We start from the raw sequence: 22,597 nt of genomic DNA on the forward strand, positions 1-22,597 counted from the left end.
TCAACAAGTCCTATTCAGGTAGATGGTTAAGATACACATGCCTTCAAAGTCTAATACCATACAGAATCCTGCTTTCTGCATCAGCACACTTTGTTACCCAATGAGCGTTCAATCGGATTAAACATGGAGACCTGGGCTCTAGATTGTGGAATGCATTGAACCCACACTTAAGGGGAGAGCCCGAAAACATGATTTTTAGAAGTGCTCCATCTTGGCTTCAATTAAACTATTTGCAGCTGGTGATAGCATTGAAGAATATCGAGCTGCGCCCACTGTCATTGATTCTTCTTTAAATTTCCCACTGAATACCAGCATAAACACCGTGGAACATCTAAAGTGCCTCGAAGTGTGTTCTCTGCTCCTCACATCATCTTTATAAATGGCCACATAAGAAATTAGTGGTAAGACACACTGCAGCTTACCTTACCTTTGCTTTACCTCACTCAGAACGTTAGTATTGAATTTGCACCGCCATCTCCTAATGACATAGTCCATCATGACCACTTGAGTTCACACGGCCACTATGCATGCAGGTGATGACTGTGCTGCATTGCCTTGTGGCTAGATGAGCCACGAGGCATAACACGAGCTACGTACATCTTTGAAAATTAGATTTTTTGTAATAAGAGTTTGAAGTTATATGATAAATTACGGGACAAACATGCTGTTGCAGAGGGATGTTTAGATGGTGGAAAATGAAAAGGGTATGTAGTCAGGAAGCAGAGGACTTCAGGTTGGAAAAATTCAAAGCAGCACACTGCTTTGCCATGCAGGACTCAGCAGCATAAAGACAAGACGTCATGCAGACATGGGGAGAATGTGAAAAGGCAATGAACTAAAGACAGAAGAGGCCATTATTGTTGAAATGGGACTGACCATTATTTGAAGTTAACTAAAAGTGTGAATATAAAACTGAAATTAGCCAAATTTCAGATTTTAGGATTGTTATGTTTTATGCTAAGTAACGTTGTACTGTAATACAGTCCTTTATAGGTATTTATTTATTCCAGTTATTTGACCTAATGCTTTTCTAGAGTGCTTCTAGGCTGCATTGGCATTAATATACTTTACATAAAAAAGCATAATGCATCGAAAGGGGGATCTGCATACTAAAACTAAGATGACATCGAGTAAAAGCATCCATTATTAAATGTTTAATGCGCACTGACTGTGGCCATGCAGGTAACAAAATTAAAATAGAAAGCAACTGTTTTCAGAGTTAAACATAAGTTTATTCAGAAGACCTTGAGATCTGGGAGCATAAAGTCAAGTAGAAGATGCTTCGAGAAGCCTTCCTGCTTTCTCAAATTTGCTTGAAAATGCACCATTTCTCTTCTCTTTTTTCAAAATTTTCTCGGGGGGAGAACCCCCCCGAACCCTCCTTCTAGGGGTTCGGGCTCGCTCCCTACGCTCGCTCGCAACGGTGAAGTATACCAATCATTTTACGCCCCACCACTTTCAAATGTCACCAGCCGCCCCTGATGTAGACTGAGCTGCATAAGCTCCCCACATTTGTATGCGTCCAAGTCCTTGTGCAGTCAGGGCACGGTGGTCTGGAATTTAGAATGATGAGGCACAGAACAGTGCAGAGGATCAACCATTGCACAGGGCAGTGAACTCCTGCTTTCATCAGCCACTACACTAATAAACGGTCAGATCCTGTAGTTGACCATGTGTTCACAGTGATATGGGGATGACTTTGAACAAGCACCCGCCTACCCACAACTGCTTTCCCTCCTATTCAGGTATCTGTGCAAGAAAAATACCCAGTACCGGAGATCACGTAGACTGAGGGTTTACGTTTGAATTATTGTGCAGGTTTTCAAGAATCACATTCAAAGGCAGGTCACTCGGAATCTTGTGCTAGGGAAGATGCCAATCGCAATTCCTGGGCCAAGAAGAATACATTTATTTATTCATGTTTATACAACACAGACACTATCCAAGTGTGCTCGAGCGCTTTAAAATAGAAATGGATCATTACAGAAGGTACAAGATCACACAATCTGAAGGTGTTGATACATTAGAGTATAAGAGCAGATTATCTAATGCACAGAATTACATTATCCAAAGATGTGGTTACATTTTAAAAAAGCAGTAACATATTATACGTTGCAGCAGGGATAACATTTGCTTAACTGGATGACGACTGGTGGCCCCTTGAGGATGAAGTCTAATGAAATGAATGCAGTGCAGAAAATCTCAAGGCACTGATCAGTGCTAAGAGTAAACCACAGAGGTCACAACTGAAGAGGAGAGCATAGCTAAAATCAGTGTTTCATTTTAGCCAGTGGGAGCCACCGGCACTCATTTTTGGGAGCAGCACTTATGTTTTCTCATTAAACTTTCACCCAAAGCCCAAAGCAGAGCGAATAAGGTGTAATTGGACCTGTGTACTATGTGAAATTTGCAAGAACTAGATGTTACACTGCTTCAAGTTTGTACCTCAAATGTGTTACTATGCTCTACCTGCCTGCCTGAGTTGCTTTCTTTGTGGGGGTGGGAGTGGGCGGGTGTAGGATTGTATTTACTGAAAAGGAAAGCTAACTGTTGTTTCCATGTATACACCAAAATAATATACAGCATGGGTGTGCTAGTCACTGCTGTGCGTATTGTGCAGTTTAAACTAATAAAAAAAAACTTTCACCCAAAGCAAAAGAGAGAAAAACACAATGCATTGAATAAAAAGTAAGTGAAAGACGGAAAAACAGTGACAACGGGAACAAGCATTTGCAATGCAATAGGTCTCGCATTTGCGAGAGTTTGAGCTTTTGGCATTGTAAATGACAATGCCTTTTATTTATGTGTTTTGAAAACCTGCAAGTATTGTGTAAACACACACTTTGTCCTTATAGGTGTTTCTTACGACAAGCAAGGCTGGCAGTAACTGTGCCTCTTTGTACTTGTAGTCCATGCTTACCAGAAGCAACACTGGCAGCAAAAGAAACGCAGTTACTGCCAGCCTTGCTTCTCGTAAAGAATTTGTGTTTACGCACCACATCAGGGTCGGCCTTAGTGCTGGTGGTGCCCTGTGCAACAATGTTTGTTGGCGCCCATCCAATGACCACCTCCACCACGGATTCTCTCACTAGCACCCTTTAACAGTGACCAAGTCTCCATAACCACACTCTCTCAGATGCATTGAATTAGTTATATAGCCCCACTCATACCAGTGTAGGGTGTCCGAGCACTTTGCATCACACACACATTACACAATCAATCATACCTGTGTATATCAGTGTATAGGAAATGTTACATAAGGCAAAGGACTAAAAGTGTAGGAGTCGCATGTCATCCATACTGGTAGGCAGTATAGTTTAAGAGTGCTTGGTGTGGAGAAGCACAAACTCAGAGTCGAAAAAGAAACAGCATAGTTGGGAGTTTTCTTTAATAATAGGAATTGATTTCTAGCCAAATTAACCCTTTTTGCAACATTAATCAATGTTCTAATAATGTATACTTTGCAGTGTGTATGCAGTTCTAGGATGAAAGTTTATAGCTCACTATTCTATAGTAGGACTTTAAGTTATAAATTGCAAGTAACAAAAGGATCTCTCTTTTGAAAGCAATAATCTGCTGATCTGTTTACATCATACACACTCTGTAATCTACTTGGTACACGTTCTTTGCAGCGGGCATATTAACACTCTGCACTAACTTCACCTAAGTCAAAACCTCAACTTTACAAAACACTGATCTCTCTCCAGGAAGATAATTAATCACACGACGTTTATGTGAGGCCTGGTAATTGCCAGGGGAAAGAAATGCTGCAGCAGGTGCTTCAAAAGCATAATTAACTTTCAAACACGGCGCCCCCAGGAAGCCAGCACCCGGTGCGGTGGCACTGGTTGCACCGCCCTAAAGCCGAACATGCGCCACATTACAGGTTTTCAAAACACATAAATAAAAGACATTGTCATTTACAATGCCAATAGCTCAAACTCTCACAAATGCGAAACCTATTGCATTGCAAATGCTTGTTTTATTTTGGGTGGAAATAAATGGGTTGGTTCCTAGGCAATAATAAGGGGTCAATGAAAACACCCACCCATGGTTTTCCATACATTTTGGTAATGGTTGCAAAGAGCAGTGGGCAAACTAAAAGTGTTGAGATGATGGGAACATTATCTTTAGGTGGCCTGTTCTTTAATTTTCCATCCCTCAAATGTGTACAGTTGAAATGGCAAGTAGGTGCTATTCACCCATGGAGCTCATTTGTTAAGTCAGATAGCTTCTACCTGTACTGCTTCAACACATCCTATTCATATATGTCTTGATCAATGTGAGGTCTTCTGTTTGCACAACTGCTGAATTCTCAATGAAGAGAGCCCATATTTCCAGAGCTTTGTGCATGCCACAGATCTGATCTTAAGGAAGCAAGAAATCCATGGCATACCCAAGGGCCTGAGCAAGCCTCAGCAATACCAACCAGCATCCATTATCATTATCACAGGAACAGGGAAGCAAAGAGCAGCTTTCCAGGTACATTTTCGTGAGGAGTACAGTTTGATGAAATACACATTTTCTTCTAGAGTTTTGAATAACAACTTTGGTTTTTTTATGATACCTTTATAGGACATTGTGCAGGTGACAGAATAGGGGACGCAAGTGGATAGATAGATAGATAGATAGATAGATAGATAGATAGATAGATAGATAGATAGATAGATAGATAGATAGATAGATAGATAGATAGATAGATAGATAGATAGATAGATAGATAGATAGATAGATAGATAGATAGATAGATAGATAGATAGATAGATAGATAGATAGATAGATAGATAGATTTGAATGAAATAATGAACTACATATGTAAATAGTACTATTTGTAAGTTCAACTTATATTCAATCTTAATGAGTATACTTTTATAAATATCAATAATGAAAAATGTATTAAAAATGTAAGTATGCCAAATTTAAAAGCTAATGTGTTTTGTATTTTCTGTGTCTATTTGGGAATTTTTGTCTTTTAAAAACTTTATCTAATAGTTTTAGTTTTTATTAAACAATTCTGTTACATTTTTGAAAAATATTTTAGTTTTTTCCATAGTTAGGATAGTTTACAGATTTTCAGGAAGAAATAGGGAGAACTGAGGGGGTGGAGATGAGAAGATGGGGCAAGAACACAGAAATGGTAATTGAAAACTGTGTCTCCCTCCTCAGAAGGTAAGGCACCCTATGCCAAAAGAATACCGGTAAACCTCAAACCATTTATAAAGAATAAATTGCATGATTACATAAGGTTCACACATTTGTCTTAGATATGAAACTTTTTCGTGATTTAATTAAGTCCTTATTTATAGTGGGGCGGCAGCAGGACACTTGCCTAAAACTGGAAAATATCCTAACCACCCATCTCTTGGTTTCTTCTCCTCATTTAGAGGTCAGTGAAGGAGGTTTCCTAATAGCAAAGTCACTGCTTTATAGAGATCAATAAGCAGAGTCTGACCACTATTAAATGTTCTGGAGTATCCTAGAAGTTTGAGGATAACTAAAACATCCTCCTTTGGTAGTACATAGACATTGTTTTGGCTACCTTTCAGTGGACTTAAAAAACACATGTTATAATCCAAACGTTAATAGATTCTGTCTTCATGTACACTTGCTTTCTCTGGAAACATGGAACAACTTCAACTAACACTTACACCACTGGAACAGTACCTCTGATTAGAGGAGATCACGAAGGCCCCAAAACTATTCAGATAACCTATAACAACAATTACCACTCACTATTCCAGCCCAAAATCTCTCACTATCTCCTAGAAAAGGATCATGCAATACTTCTGCTGAAACCTTCACTTTATCATTTGTGCAATAATACAAACCGTATTAGTTCCTGTCTTCATGTACACTTGCTTCCTCTAGAAACATGGAGCAACTCCAACACTGACACCACTGGGTCAGTACCTCTGTGTGCAAGAGATCATGAAGGCCCCAGAACTATTCAGATAACCTATAACAACATTTGCCCCTTACTATTCCAGCCCAAAATCTCTCATGGAAAAACCTGTCTCCTAGGAAAGGGTTGTGCTATACTTCTGCTGAAACCTTCTCTTTATCAGGCCACATTACTGTATGATGAATTAGATAACAATTCGAACTGGGCCTGTCTGCCCTAGTCACAATAACATTTTCAGGTGACAGTCAAAACTTGAAGCTATCCATTGATGCACATTGTGAAAGTTTTCGACAGGGATTCCATGGACTCCCAAACCAGTTTCACAATGGCTAGAGGCCTTTTTTAAGATGGGCACAACTGTCAAGCCCTTGTGGCTTTAGGCAGTCCCAAACTTCACACTGTGCAGCCAACAGTGGAGAGGCCCTTCCCAAAATGACCTGCACTTCAAAATAGTTGCATTGACACCCATTTCTCTGCTTACACCACAAAGCACCAGTCTCATGCTGTTGGTGTTAGCTCTACAAACCACAGAGCAGAAAAAACCCAGCTACAATTCTCTGTTCTTTTTTATGTCACTCTCTTTATGAACACATCTGTTCATGGTTGGATCCATAACAACTTGCAACCCTCAATGGGGAATATGTGTATTTTTTACAATGACTGCTAGAGTATCCAATCATAGGCCTATCATGATACCAGGCACTGCAGCCTCCTATCTAGGTCTGCTACCTACACAAAACAGCGGCATTCTAGTTTAGGCTTAAGTAACAGTGAAAATTCGTGAAGTATGAGTTCTAGTGTGGTGGCTCCACCAGTTCAGTTGGAAGATCAACATGACTGAAATGACACCATCACAGGCACCCACAGTGACTAAGATGCAAGGGGGATTCAAGATGTTCCCCTCAGATTAAGAAGGCAATGTATCCCCAAAAGAAAAGGGAGATGTAGTGGCCTCTTCAAGATTACATACACTCCCTGGTGCTCTCCTGGACTGTAGGGCATGTGCTCTAAGAGAGCGTTGTAAGTGGCAGTAAGAGCTACCACCTGATATAGTTATTTGTTATCTTCATTTCCCCTTCTACTCTTTCATGATGAATATTATCTTCATTCTACAGATCAGCTGTTTAGCAGATTCTATGGCTTCTGGTTGGATCACTCTTGGTGTTGGTGTTGGTCTTTACCATGGGTCTTAGAATTCGGACTTAGGTAAGCCTCCTTTCAGTCAGGAAAGGTCTCCATTGAGTAAGCAATATATCTTACAAGCCAGGGGAAGAGATTCAGCTTTCCCTGTGGCTCTAGTCTTAGTCCCAGCCTGATGGGATACAGCAGCCAAAAATCTTTCTTCTGCCATGTTTCTCTCTTGCCTGATATTGTTGAGTTTCTTTCTGAAGTCCACATGCATACAAGGTACTGGGGCGAGAGGTTCAATAGTTATGGAAAACTGGTGACTCTGATGGAAAACTAGGGTCTAATCGAAAGTTCTGTTCTTTAATGATACAGCAATTGAAATCCTTGTGGTGCACCTTCAGCGAAGTGAATTTAAAGGTGCTGAAACCATTGGGAGAAGACCAGGTACAGCCAGAACATTTCAAAAAGGGACAATAGAACAGCTGCTCACAAAGTGGGAGACCTCTTGCCCTTACCAAGCCTTGTCCAGGAGGGTTATTCATTTTTAATCAATGTGTTACAGAGTTGCTTATTCCATTCACGATGAGTTCGGTATTCAATTGTGATTTTCAAGGTTTAATTTGCAACAATTGGGAGAAATTCATTAGTCAGATAGGTTTACATTCACTGGCCATATGATGGATATTTCATATTTCCTGTCAGATTAATGCTATATTTATAATTTCATCCAGTATTTGAATGTTTCTTGCGTTTCAGACAGGAAATGTAGGAGCTGTTTTGGTAATTTTGTGTCTCATTATTTCACTGTTATTGAGCTAATGATAAGATTCCGTTGCTAATTTCATGGCTAATAAGAGGGCTGTGACCTTGCTGTTGAAAATGGTATGACTATACACAGCTCATTTTATATTTCTGCTATTTTACCATGTTATAGTTCGTTTGGAACGTTGCAACATTTAGGCTAATTCTATACTTCTCTTGAGGAGATTATCTGTGTTATTGAGGATAATTGTTACTCACGCTGAAAATGCCTTAACCCTAGGTGAACAATAGGTGCCTTACACCAATCTGCTATTGGATCAAATACTCTCTCTCGTTTTTTTTTTCTTTTCTGAAATGTATCAGTAGTAAGAGGGTATAGCTTCCATCAAACTATCCTGGCCGCAAAAGTGACAGGTCTGGTCGCAAACGCTGGTCTTAAATTTGACAGGTCTAGTCTTAAATTTGATAGGTCTAGTCTTAAACTTCTGGCCTTAAATTTGACAGGCCTGATAGCAAAAATGGACATGGCTTCCAGCAAACTATCCTGGCCGCAAAAGGGACAGGTCTGGTCGCAAACGCTAGTCTTAAATTTGACATGTCTAGTCTTAAATTTGACAGGTCTAGTCTTAAACTTCTGGCCTTAAATTTGACAGGCCTGGCAGCAAAAATGGACATGGCTGGCAGCAAACTCCTGGCCTTAAATTTGACAGGGCTGACCGCAAACTGTTGTCCTTAATAACTCTGGTTTTAAAAGGGGGTGACATGTAGGGGTAGTCCTAAAAGTGGCAGGTCTGGCTGCAAAACATGGATAGTTGTGTATATGTTTAAAATTGCGCAGAAAAGTGAGTGCATGTAGGAAATGTCTGGGCATGTTTTAAAACTGGGGGGTTGCAGACAGATGGTGGGTGAACAGCTGCGGCGCAGTCCTGAGGCCACGTGACCGTGTTGTGTGGAAGAGGTGTACGCCTCTTTTAGGGGTTGTGACTTCTTAGAATACATATAAGCATGTGGCAAGAGCCGTGTACAGCAAGCAGACGTTTGAATACGAAAAGGGACCCACAGCCAAAATGAAGAGATACAACCCGTTCGTGAAAAGCGCCAGGGTGGATGGCTCCCAGACCCTTATCAATAGATATTACCGCAGCTTAACACCTCTGGTAATGGACGAGAATGCTCAACAAGAAACACCTAGGGATATGGGCTGCGACGTTACTGGTTTTGGCACTGGCCTGTGTAGGCCTATGGAAGAACTTAGGCTCAAGGATTACGGATGCCGGATGGGCCCGGTTAAGTGCGACAGCAGCGAAAGTGAGGGCTCGTGTAGTGACAGTGTGCTTGCTGGCCTCAGTTCAGTGGACATGGAGGACGTTGAAGAAGTTGTAGCACCTCCTAACACACCCTCCTGTGAAGACATGGACCTTCAGGAGAATACGGCTGCTGAGAAGGACGGTCTGCAACAGCATGGCACAAGCATCGAAGATGTTGGGGCCTCGCAGGACATTAACAACTCGCAAGATTTCAGAGCTGCAGCAGAGGGCTGTGATAATGCAGAGGTTAGTAGGAAAATGTTATGAACAGGTAGTTACAAAAATGATGTATTTTATTCCTTCAACTAACGTATTGTCATTCTGGCTTCTTTTGACCCCTAGAGAGCAAAACCCGCTGGATGCACATACTTCATAATGCACTATGGTAAAGAGGCTGTAGAGCCCCCTAACACACCCGTCTATGAAGACATGGACCTTCAGGAGAATACGGCTGCAGAGAAGGAAGGTCTGCAACAGCCTGGGACAAGCGTCGAAGATGATGGGGCCTCGCAGGACATTAGCGACTCGCAAGATTTCAGAGCCGCCGCAGAGGGCTGTGAAAATGCAGAGGTTAGTAGGAAAATGTTATGAGCAGATAGTTACAAAAATGATGTATGTTATATCTTCAACTAACGTATTGTCATTCTCTCGTCTTTTGAACCTAGAGAGAGACCCCAAAAAGGTCTGCTACAGAGTGGAGGCATGTGTCAGGGTGGCGACCTGCAAAAGCGAACAATGTAATTTTCAATTGTCTGTGGTGTTCAAAACAAGCTGAAAGTTCCATATGTCAAAACCGTGAGGGTTGCGATAAGTGTGTATGCGGCTCTGACGCGTGTGAAAAGGAAGGGCCAGGACTGACCGACGACGACCGACAGGCAGTTAAGGCTTTCGCCGCGTCGGTGGTACTAAATTGTGTCAAACTGGACTATTACAGCCTTTGTCAAGGTCATCAAATCAAAGATCCTCAGCAGGCGGCGCACGAATGCTTGTGTGAATCATACAGAACAAGAACAATACGTTATATTTGTACTTTGCTAGACCCTTACAAGGTATATAAACTGCTAAGGGTTGTGTATGGTTTGTACAATGAAAAGAAATATGTCCACCCCGATATGTTGATGATCTTGATAGGGGTACTCAATGAGATCCGATACGCCTTAGACCCGAGCTCAAAACTAACCGTTATGCAGGGAATGGACACTGCTTTCAATAGAAGGATGATAGAAAGACTCATAGCAAGGCGTATGTGTAATGTGTATAAAAAAAATAGACAAGCAGGGTCTTTGGCCCCCCGAAGACTGTTTTAAACAGGTTCTTATGTAACGTTACATGACAGCGTGTATTTAGAACAAACTAGTAGAATGTTAAACCCAAAAGGGTGACGCTGTGTTAAGTCGTACTATGCAGAATGTGAAAAGATATGAAACCAATGTCTATGATTTTGCTAATAGTCTTTATTTTTTAATAAAATGTTCTTACACAAAACAAGCGTCATTCATTGCATTGTGTAACGGCTGATAACATGCAGGGGGGCGTGTTAAGAAAACTTTATTACGATACTAGGGGAGTTGGTAGCTTGGGGAGCGCCGAAGCTCTATATAGAAGGGCTGTGGATGAAAAGGAGTCGGTAAGCAGAGAAGCTGTGAAGACTTGGTTATCAGGCGAGGAGGCGTATTCACTCCATAAACCGGCCAGAAGACATTTTAAGAGACGCCCAACAATCAATGCGCAAATAGATTATCAATGGCAAGTGGCCATAATAAGTCTACAAGATATAGCAAAACATAACAACGGATCTTGTTATATATTAACCGTCATAGATGTGTTGTCCAAGTACGCCTATGCAGAGGCGCTGCGTGATAAAAGTGGGGCTAGCGTCACAGCCGCTTTTAAAGCCATCTTCGATAAGGGGCGTATTCCTCAAAAACTACAAACAGACGCCGGAAAAGAATTCTTAAACAAAGCATTTCAGAAATGATTAAAGCAACACAATGTTCAACATTTTGTAACACACACGGAGGTAAAAGCAGCTGTTGTAGAACGGTTTAACAGAACCTTAAAGTCTAAGATGTGGAGGTATTTTACGGCCCACAACACCTACAGATACATGGATGTCCTGCAGGCTTTCTTAGCTGTATATAATGCCAGTTATCATAGGACCATCAAAAGGGCCCCCGAAGATGTGAAACCTAGTAATTCGTTAACTGTTTGGAGAAATGTGTATGGTCGTAATTTCGATACAAAGGTGAAGAAGCCTGTTTTTTAAAAAGGTGATCACGTAAGGATTTCAAAATTGAAAGGAGTCTTCACGAAGGGTTACCAGCAGACTTTTAGCGATGAAATATTTATAGTGGAAAGTGTGGAGCTTAAGGAAGGGCTGTATATTTACAGGTTAAAGGACTACGATGGGGAAACGGTGTCTGGGGTTTTTTACAAGGAAGAGTTACAAAAAGTGCCAGATGATCCGAACAGGGTTGAAAAGGTTCTGAAAAGGAAAGGTAGCGGGGCTAAGAGCCAGGCATATGTCAAATGGCGGGGGTGGGCTGAGAAATTTAACAGTTGGGTGTTGGCCAGTTCCCTGAAGGGTGTATGAGCTCAAAACAGCTGATACGATGGAGACAAAACCCTTTTATATAACCTTACCATCCAACGCCTCTAAGGGCATGTTCCCCAACAATCAGATTTCTAATTACACCGTCAAATTGGCTAAGCCTGTGGACCTGAAAGGGGACTGGGAGGTTGCCCTAACAGAAATCCAGTACCCTAGAACATGGAATACCTTTACAGCGGCCGAAACCAAGTTCCAATTCAAGCGTGAACAGGACCCCAAGGTCATAAACGTATCCTTCCCTCACGACTACTATCCAAGCGTTTCAAGCGTTGTTGAAGCCATCAACAAATCCATAGCTGCCATAGAACCGCTGCCGAATATTCATCTGGTGCTAGATAACGTTAGAGGGAAGGTGTTTCTCAAATCCATAAATCGCAATACCCTGTTTAACTGCTCCGGTAATTTAAAAAGGGTTTTAGGGACAGTACAACATGTAATAAAGTCCGGTGGAACAAGATCACACGTGCCCCGATATTAACGGGGGGTTCTACACGCTCTATGTGTATGGTGATATTGTAGAGGCTCAGAGGATCGGGAATAGTTACTCGCTGCTGTTAAGATGTGTTCATGTACAGGGTGATAATAATACCATGGCCAACATCCAATTTAACAAACCTGACTACGTCGCAGTTTCTAAAAACCATTTTGACACTATTTCAATTATGATCTACGATGATCAGTCTGAGCCGGTGGCCTTTAAATACGGGAAAGTTATTGTCAAACGTCATTTAAGGCCTAGACACGACAGGGGATATTAAGCAGCAGGAATGGTGGTTATGAAAACATACGGGGACCCGTCCATGTACAGGGACTATTACAGAAGTCAAGCCGGTTATGGGGGACCCCCGTACTTTCAAGGTTCACCAGTTATGTACGGGGCTGGCTTAGGGGGATTCTTTAGGAGTCTGTTTAGAAGAGCTATGCCTTTCCTGAGAAGAGGCTATGAAATTGCAAAACCTCATGTTAAGACGGCCGCCACGAGCATTGCCCAGGATATGGTGGGGTCTGTTACATCGGCGGTTGCAGAGCGCATGAACAAACAGCCGCAAGAAGGAGCGGGGCTGCTGTATAAGCCACGCGCAAGTGTCAAAAGGAAACGTGGGGTTTCCAGACGCAGGGGCCCGCCGGCCCCCTATAAAAAAAGGAGAAGCTCTTCAAAACGCACTCAGAAAAGAAGAGCCCCAAGAAGGAAGAGAGCTGCCAAGAAGCGAAACGGCTCTAAAGTAAATATTTTTTAAAGCCTCGTAAACAGCACTATGGCCTTCGTACATTGTGGATCAGGAGAGTGCGCCAAATCAGAGTTAGACTTGTTTACTCTAAAACCCACGCAGACAAGCATCGAAAACAGCTTCTTCATGGAGGTATCACCTTTAGCAGCATTGACGCCGCTGGCCCCCATAGAGTTTTTTGTGTCAGGGTCCACGGATATGTATTTGGATCTCAACAACACGTTGCTACATCTTATGTGTAAAATCGTCAAAGCCGATGGGACCGACATTGAAGACGATGCTAAAGTGGCAACGATCGCTTACCCTCTAGCTACCCTGTTTAACCAAGTGGACATCACCTTGGGTGATCGACTCATCACCCAGAACGATAACATGTACGCCTACAGAGCCTACATCGAGAGCATTCTAAATTACAGTAGCGATGCCCTTGACACGCAACTTTCAGCAGGTCTGTTTCACAGGGATACATACGGACAGTTTGAAATCACAGCTCTGGATGGAGCCAATAAGGGTTTTATAAAAAGAGCAGGGCAGGCGACAAGTAGTCGTACCTTTGACCTCCTAGGTCGCATACATTCAGACCTCTTCTTCCAAGATAAACTGCTCATCAATGGAATTGATCTTAAGCTCAAGCTCACTCGCAACAAGGACTCATTCTGCCTCATCAGCGGGGATGCGGAACACTACAAGCTGAGCATCCTGGCCGCGAGCCTGTTTGTAAAGCGAGTGAAAGTGTCACCGAGCGTCAGGTTAGCGCACGCCGAAGCTTTACAAATATCCAACGCCAAGTACGCTGTGGAAAGAGTATCTCTGAAGGTATTCAGTATACCTATAGGAACCCGCTTAACACAGCAGCAGAATTTATTTCTGGGACAGCTACCCAAACTCATCATCATAGGTTTTGTGGACAATACAGCTTTTAGCGGCACCTATGCCTCAAACCCCTTCAATTTTAAACACTACAACATCAACTACGTGGCACTGGTCCACGAGGGCAACGTGATTCCTGCTAAACCCTACACACCCAGTTTTACAACCGCCAACTACGTCAGGGAATATCAAGGGTTGGTTTCGATAACCGGGAAGCATCAAAGGGACTGTGGTGTGGCCGTGTCACGAGAAGGTTATGGGAGCGGATACACGCTGTTCGCATTCGACCTGACACCCGACATGGAAGATGGTGATCACTATAACCTGGTAAAAAACGGGAATCTAAAAGCTGAAATACGTTTCGCCGAACCGCTGAGGGCGAATGTGAACATGGTCGTATTCTCGGTATTCGACAGCATCATACAGATCAACCACGCCAGACAGATTTTGTTTGACTATCTTTAAAACATTTGTGAAATGGACACTGTGCAGATACGGGCCTTCTTAAACAGGCATAAATACGCTAGGAAATACCTTTTAGGGGTTTTCCCTAGCGATGGGTTACCAGCCGAAATAGGGCCAGAAAGACCGAGCACCGTAGTCTTTAACACTGACCCTCATGACAAGGGTGGGACACACTGGGCCGTCTTGTTTATAGCTAGGAACAAGGTTACAGTGTTTGACAGTACAGCAGAGTTCCCTGAACACAGTATCTATACACGGCCCATATTCAAGTTTGTGAAAAAAGCTGCAGCGGTGGTGGAGTATAACAAGCTGAGGGTGCAGGATTCCATGGCCATCACATGCGGGGAACACTGTATTTATTTTATCAGTAAAATGTCAGAGGGTGTTTTGTTTAGAAATTTCTTAAATCTATATTCAAGGGATCTTGTTAACAATGACAGTATAGTTGTTAAATATGTAAAAGAAAACACAAGGTCGTCGGTCAGACCTGTGAAAACCGAATATGCAGCTTGTCAAAACTGTAAGGGTTTATAACAGTCGTATGCTTAATGTTGAACATGTAAAATAAAGACATTATATTTTAAAAAAACATGTATTCAGACTCCGTATTTCAATATACATACACCTTAAATGTTTTAAAAGACGACTGAGACGGATTGAAAAGTTATAACATGTGTTTATTACAAACAGGTTGGTAGTGGGGTCGTTAGTTTCACAAACTTTATTGAAGAAACAAATGATGTAGAAAAAGCCAGGAACGTTTATACATATAATACACACAATTATTCAAAAAGTCTGTGGAACCATCAAGGCGTAATCCACGTGAGGGGTTTGGGCCTAGTCTTTTTGCGGGGTGGCACCGCTGGTGCAGGGGTCGCCCATGTCGGGGATAGCCTTCGAACTTCAGAACTTGTAGGCGATGGTAGTAGGGGGTCCTTCAAATTTTCTATCAGGCGCCGGTGTTCATTATTCCCAACGAGCGTGGAGGGTATATTGAGTTCAGCAGCAGCTTGCAGAAACTGCTCCCAACCACGAGGCGCATTTTGAGGCGTCAGGATTTTGGGATGCGTGAGACCTTTGACTAGATCGTACATGTGCGACCCTGCAACCGGGTGTCCCTTGTAGAGAAATTCACCTCGCTCATTCCAGGAGGTTAGGTCTTTAGAAGCTGCAAATTTACTCATTATCATCTGCGCAGCCCCTCTGTGCCTCTGGATTATATTTTTTAAGAGATCGCCAACAAAGGTATCTGAGGATGTTGCAAGATCGGGAGGCGGCTGCATGGGTTGCGGGGCGTTGGCTGGAGCTGGTGGTTGTTCAGAGTCTGGGGTATATAGAGTCAGCTTGTTTTTCTCGGTATTCCACATGGTGTATGAATTTAAGAATTTTTTGAGAGTGGCTGTGTAAAGGTTAGCCTTGTAGTAGGGATTTAGATCGGTCCTGCTCAAAATGTCTTGAATTTCAGTATCCAGGCGTAGAGTCTCATTTCTACGTATATCCCAGGCGTTGTCCGAGGAAGACCCCAGATGCTCCATTTGCTGCCTAGGCACCAGATACATTTTTGTGGCATGTTCCATCACCGGCCCGTGATGAGGCTTGTAATTATAGGTATAGCAATGCCCAACAAGTTACCTATAAACCCCCAGACTGTTTCACCAGTTTCTTCTTTGTGATGAGCGAGGCCCTTTTATTACTGAGCTTCCTGATAAGACCCCTCTTCTTCTTCAACACCTGTAACTGACGCTTTGATATAGGAACGTTGCCTTTTAGGGTGTTTAGGGCTATTTCTGAAATGGCAGACACTAAATCGTCAGAAGCGGCGCCCAGGATGGCCTTTCTGTGTTGGGGGCTGGCTGTAGCAAGCATTTTCAGGAGCGCTAGATTGCGGCGTAGGCGGGCAGACATGGTCACCACTGAGCGTTATAATGGCTGAACTGTAAATGGCTCTAAAAGACATCAGCGTTGCTTTTTATAGGGCCTAGTCTTGGGCTTCGGGGTGTAAACTACAGGGAGCTCTGGGGAAAAATATCAGCCCTTAGTCTATAGTCTTCTAGAGTTTCATTTTTTAAGTCTACCAGCAGGTACCTGTGGGGTTTTGATGTAGCGTCGCTAAAGGCCTCCATGAAGAAGTGTGTGTTGCCGGGGTACATCTGTTTTGCTATGACGGATATTTGTTGTTTGTCACGGGGGTTTTTAAATAAAACAAGGTATGAAGCGTTGAGGGCTATAGACCGACTGTTCTTGCCCTTGTAAAACAAGTTCTGCACAATGTAGCAGATGCTTAGATTGCGATGATGTGAATATTGAGTAAAAGCTCTCTCTAACTCGGGATGATCACCCCCTTCACGCATAAGGTCATCAACAATTATCATATTTACAAGGGTTGGGGGTAGTAGCTCATCATCGTTGAGGTTATTCGGTATACCCTCTATAAATTTGATATGGGGGGACCGGCGGCCCAAGTCTGTATAAAGAGGCTGCCAGCATGAATAAAGCCATACAATATTGTTAGGGGTTTGTGATAAAGCAGAGTCGGCATTTCCTAAGAGCTTTTTTATAAAGTAGCTTTTACCGCAGTTTGAGGGGCCTGCTAGAACGCAGGAGAACGGATGCTGTAACCTGGTGTCCATGCTGTGGCGGTTGTCTCTCTAATGGGTCTAATAACCATAAGGCAGTGTTTTATAGTCGCTGGTCAGGACCCTTTTATCAAAAACAACTCGCAATGTTTTATGTAGAGGTTGGGTTGTGATTTCCCACTTCTTTTTGGATCTGACTATGCAGGGCTGGTTCACGACTATGGTTTTAGCATTCTCAGAATCGTCTGCTGTAGCGTATTCATGCACCAGATTCTTCAGACTATCAAAATTGATTTTTAGGGTGTTGCTGACATTTAATGTTATCCCTTTGACCTTCATACACACCTTGTTCTTGTTGGTACGGTAACTGTATGTTTTAGGCCCTGAGGAAGTATATTCTTTTATATACTCATCCTTATCTAGCTCACTGGTTAGATTACCCAGATAATCTCCTAGAGGCGGGTCTTCATCCCCAGGCTTGCTCAGAAAAATCACTGAATCTGTATCGTGATACAAGCAGCGATCCTGGAGCTTATCCATAACCCCATAAAGCTCTAGACGTCGTGAAGCAGGCTATGAAAATGCTTATGTTGTTACTCGATGTGGGGTACTCTTGGGCATATTTCCAACACAAAGCTGCGGTATCGTCATCGATAAAATCGCAGCTGGACACATCGTAGCAGGGGGCAAACAGGTACTTGAACAGTTCATCAGGATCTGATATTAAGGTAGTATTTGAAAGGTTTGTGCGTTGTGCAAATTTTCCCCATAAGGAGTTGAGACAGAGTTTGGCTAACTGTCGGCGTGCAGGATTGACCTCTATCAGGTGGGGGCGTAAACGGATACCCTCATGAGCGTAGTAGTCGGCGATGTATTTCTGTTTTGCACCCTGACTAGTACACCATTCAGGATACCCTGAGGCCTCCTGTTTGTCTCTGAGAAACAAATTAATGTAGGGGGCAAAGAGTTGTGTTGTAGTGCTCTTAAAATGCCACACTTCGTGTACTCTACCTAACCTGTACCCTTTCTCTAAGGCAGCTTGTACCTCGTTGCTACACCAGGTCCCTGTGAGCATCCTTTGTTCATCGGTGTGTCTGCACCCCGCAACCTCTTTAAACATCGCACATGTTCGACAGAGGGGGAACATCAGCTTACCATCGACTCTACATGGTAACACAGGGAAGTAAAGCTGCTTAGGCGGCTAGATTTCACATTTGATAAGCCCAAAGTATTCGGATAGGGGCTTAAAATCTCTATAGATGATGGTGGGATGACCCAGTGGGTACAACTTCATTTTGTTCACAAAAGGGTACAGACTGGTGAAGTCATAGTAGTGTATTTTCTCACCCTCACCAACGGCCTTGTACAGTTGTATGGCATTTGTACGCCCCCCAAATAAGGCATCTCGGGGCTCCAAAGGTGTGGGTAAATCATGAGTCTTAAGAAACGAGCAGAGGTCTGTGTCAGTTTTTAACATGTCTAACCACTCGTGCTCCCGAAGAACTCTCATAGCAAAGCCCTGATTTTCAACATACTGGGCCTTTGTCAGAGTACGTCTGTATAAGTGTTCAAATTTGGCACCCAGCATTTTGTTATACTCGTGGGGTTTGTAACACTTGGGGCAGCCGTGGTAAAAACAACCGTTGAATTCAAAGGCTGTCGGCACACCCTTAATTACAGAGTACCCGTCCAGGTAATAGGGTCCCAAGCGGTATTCACCACCCTGTAAGGCATGTTGAATCTGGATGTCTTCCTTCTCAGAGATGTGCATGAGCCACTGGATAGAGGGGGTTGAATAACGTTTCTGTTTACCGTTATAGAGGTCTGGCGGTACTAGAGCTATAGTTTCCGGCACTAAAAACATGTGTTTGTAGATGGACATACACATGGATGCCAGAGTGACGTTTTGAAATGGGTCTATGTATTCGACCGCTTGTTGTATTTTAGGGGTTTTGGATGTCAAGGCCTTGACTTTCTTAGGCAGTGTCTTAGGTTTCAAGACCGTGACTTCTTTCATCATAGACACCACAACATCTCTGAAGAGGTTACAAGCTTGCCGGGGGATCATTACATCAGCCTGACAATAAGCTTTCAACTCTAATTGAAAGTGAAACTCCTTTTCACGGTTTTCAGAGTACCACTGTAGAAAGCGCACTTTCTCATCAGGCATCATGTATTCAACCCCGTAGCTGTCAGGAGGAGGCATAGGTCCCACATAATTCTGGTTAGCCCAGGTGTTAAAAAAGTGTGGAAAATAACCTTTACAGCCTGGGAACCCAAAGGCCTTTGGCAGCATGCTCAATTTCATGGGGAGGAAATTCAGGGTGTCTATGAACCGTATTTTTAAAGGGCATACCGTCATCAGCATCAGTTTAGAACCCTGGGTTATGAGTTCCACCTGTATCTTTTCACGAATCATGTCGCGTAGAATAAAGAAGGAGTCATAGGCTTTCGAGTTGTGGGCGAGCATGGTATATCCTTGGAATTTGGCTTGAATGAAAGTGCTTAGGAAATCACCAACACACGTTCGGCCCTCAAACTCCCAACTGTCGTCGGAGGTTAGATGGTGTGCGTAAATGTAGTTAGGCTGGTGTACCCCCGTCTCTTGTGTGCACTCTATATCAAATACTATATAGTCTTCGGTCTTGGTCTGCGGTGGACCTTTAACCATATAACACTGGTGGTTGGTGCCGGCCCTGTAAGACACGTGGCAGCGGGGACATATCATACCTTTGCACTTGTGATCCACTGCCACATATCGCCCACACTCGGTGCAGTCCTTTTTAGGGACGCAGTTGTAAGATTTCTCGTGTATGCTCAAGCAGTTTTGCGAGCGACAAAACATCCTACATGTGCCACACCTCACCTTCAGGGTGGCGTCTTCTATACAACCGACCCTCTGACACATCTTACAATGCATTTCACACTGGTGACATGCTTTATTGGTGTATATATGGTCGCAGTGGGTGCACACATGCCTGGTTCCCAGAAAACCTTTAAGGTTCAAGAGGCCGTAAAAATGATTTTCAACGTGGAGGACATATACGGTCTTGTTTCTCACAGGTCCCCCGGTTGTAAAGTACTTCCAGGAACCGTTGTGATAAAGAACTTTCACCGTCACGGCAAAATAGTTCTCAAAAAGACCTATATCGCCAAAGCCGACCAATTGGTCAGGAGGTATTTCAAGAACCTCATGGGTTTCAGCAGCTCTAGACATGATGACAGCGTCAGGGGTCTTGCGATCCATCAGCAGCCCCACGATGCTGCCCGCCAGACATGTATTGGCCGAGGCGTTGCTAAAGTTGAGCAGCCACCTCTGTTTCTTACCAATTAGTTTACTGTATAGTATGCTCTTTAAGGGTCTGGAAACACCTCCCCCCTCACGCCCCGTACAATAAGGGCTATGACTCTAAAAGTGCCATAGGCGACTAGTTCAGCCTTACTCTGTAAAAGCCTTGAGAGGTTTTCTAAAAATTGCACCGCGTCAAAAACATCTCGGGTCTTCCGCCTGGTGAACAAAGGAGTGTCAGAACCCTGCCCCTGGAAGCAGAGTTGGAAAAAGTCATTAGGCCCCACATCGTGTAACAACCTTTCTATGAGCGCCTGCACAGCCTGATGTATAGCTAGAACACCATGAGTGGTTGATGTTATTTGGTATAGGTTAACAAATCTAAACTCCTCATAGTGTTCTACGGCCCTAAACCTCTCTACTTCGCGAGTGTAACTTCTAACACTCTCTAAAAACAAGGGCTCAGGTCCCTCATCAGTAGGAGTGTGATTTGTGGAGGTGTTCTCTGATGTGTCATTTTGGGGGGTCGGGTGGGATCTGTCTCAGGGGTCCTTGTAAACCTGCGGGTAGCGCATATTCGAGCCTTCTTCAGCTTATGTATTAAAAGCCGTCGTTGCTTTGTACTATTAAGCCACTTTTGGGTTTTTTTACGGGCCCAGGCTTTTCTAGATACAAAACCCCCGCCTATCTGAACAGGTAGGCCGGTATCATTGGTCGCCTTGTTCATGGAGGCCGCCGCTACAATTCCACCCCTAGGTCCTTCTGAATGCTGTGGTGTTTGGAGTTTTAAAGCCAGCCCCCCTACCCCCTTCAAATGGCCGACCCTCGGTATGTTAGACCCTGACCCTATGTATTGTCGGTGGTGAAGTGTTGGTTTAAGTGTTTCAGGCGTTGCTGTTGAAGCTGCGGTACCTTGTTTGAAGGGGTTTAGGGAAACAGCGGGGTCTTGTCTGAGGGGATGTGGGGAAACAGTGGGGTCTTGTCTGAGGGGGTGTGGGGCAGCAGATGGGCGCTGCTTGAGCAGTTTTAAGAAGCGTACAGACTTTGTCACTAACCTCTGGACCTGACGGCTATATTTTAGAGGCCGCTTCTGAGCACCAGTCGCTGTGGGGGTCTTTAGGGGCTGGTCTTGTCTTAGTCACCATTGTATACCATGTATGTCGGCCACAGTTGTATGACACATCTGTATGACCCCATTTTTACACAGCCCAGTCCTTGCAGCGATCAGATGTTGGGCCTCCCTCTTGTTACAGAGCTTGGAAAACCCCATATCCATTCTTATGATTGCGCGGCTCCCCTGACGCCTTAATTTTCGAACAGCCATCTGCATCTCTTTTACATGAGCCTTGAATACATATTCTGCGTTTACAGACACATCTTGTCCCTGCTTAGGGGGGCACACCTTGCGCGGTCTTATAAATGGCGGCAACTCCGCAGCACCAACTATACTGCCAATAGTGGGCGCGGGGCTGGAAACAGGGCTGTACACGGGTATGGCAGCGGGGCTGGACACATGCCTGTACACGGGTACGGCAGCGGGGTTGGACACAGGACTGTACAAGGGGTTGGCATCGGGGCTGGACACAGGACTGTACAAGGGGATGGCCACGGGGCTGGACACAGGACTGTACAAGGGGATGGCCGTGGGGCTGGTAGGGTCGTATGCTCCCTGTGGGGTACCAGGGGACAAAGGGTATGAGGATTGTGAGGAGTTGTCGTTGTAATCCTGGGGCCTCGCTGAAATGTCTGTGTTAGGGTGTTGTGCCTGGTTACCGGTGTTCTGTAAACCCTCTGTGCTCAAAGACCCTTGGTACGCCTCTTCTGGGGTTCTACCTGTGCTGTCTACCAACCCCCTCATTAGCGTGAGTGCGTAGGTAGCCGTGCTAGAAGGACCTTCTAGGGGATGCGTATTATCCACTGTTGAGACCCTTGGCTGGGCCTGAACACTTACAAACGGCTTTGGCGTCTGCTCAGGGGCGTGCACCTCTACAGGGACAGTTATTTGATTTGCCAATGTCTGGGGTTTCAGGACGCAGGGTGGCACCACCGTAGCCTCAGGGTTGCTGAGGACCGCGGCTATCTGCAACTTAGGGACCCCCGGTTTCAGCTTCAGAGATTTTCTTGAGAGGCGCGTTGTTTTAGGGGGTTGCGGCGGCGCCGCCTCTTCTACACCCTCCGGTACATCTATCGCTGCCATGGGTCTCTTGGGTGTATAGACCTCATTCAGGGGCTTAGCATCCTTTTTTACAGATAAGTCTAAGGGGCTATCTTGGGGCTCAGGGGTCCGCGGGTTCTTCTTCTCAGGGCTTAAGAGCGTGGCTTGGACCTCTGGGAGCACCTGCGCTGTCTTCCTGAGATTTAAGGGCTTGGATTGGGGCTCTGTGAATACCTTGATGGACTTCACACGTTTTAAAGGGTTGGGTCGGTTCTCAGAGTGTCTATGTTCCTTCTTAATGAG

Source organism: Triturus cristatus, chromosome 1_1 (genome assembly GCF_964204655.1).
Source record: "Triturus cristatus chromosome 1_1, aTriCri1.1, whole genome shotgun sequence".
Taxonomy (NCBI): domain Eukaryota; kingdom Metazoa; phylum Chordata; class Amphibia; order Caudata; family Salamandridae; genus Triturus; species Triturus cristatus.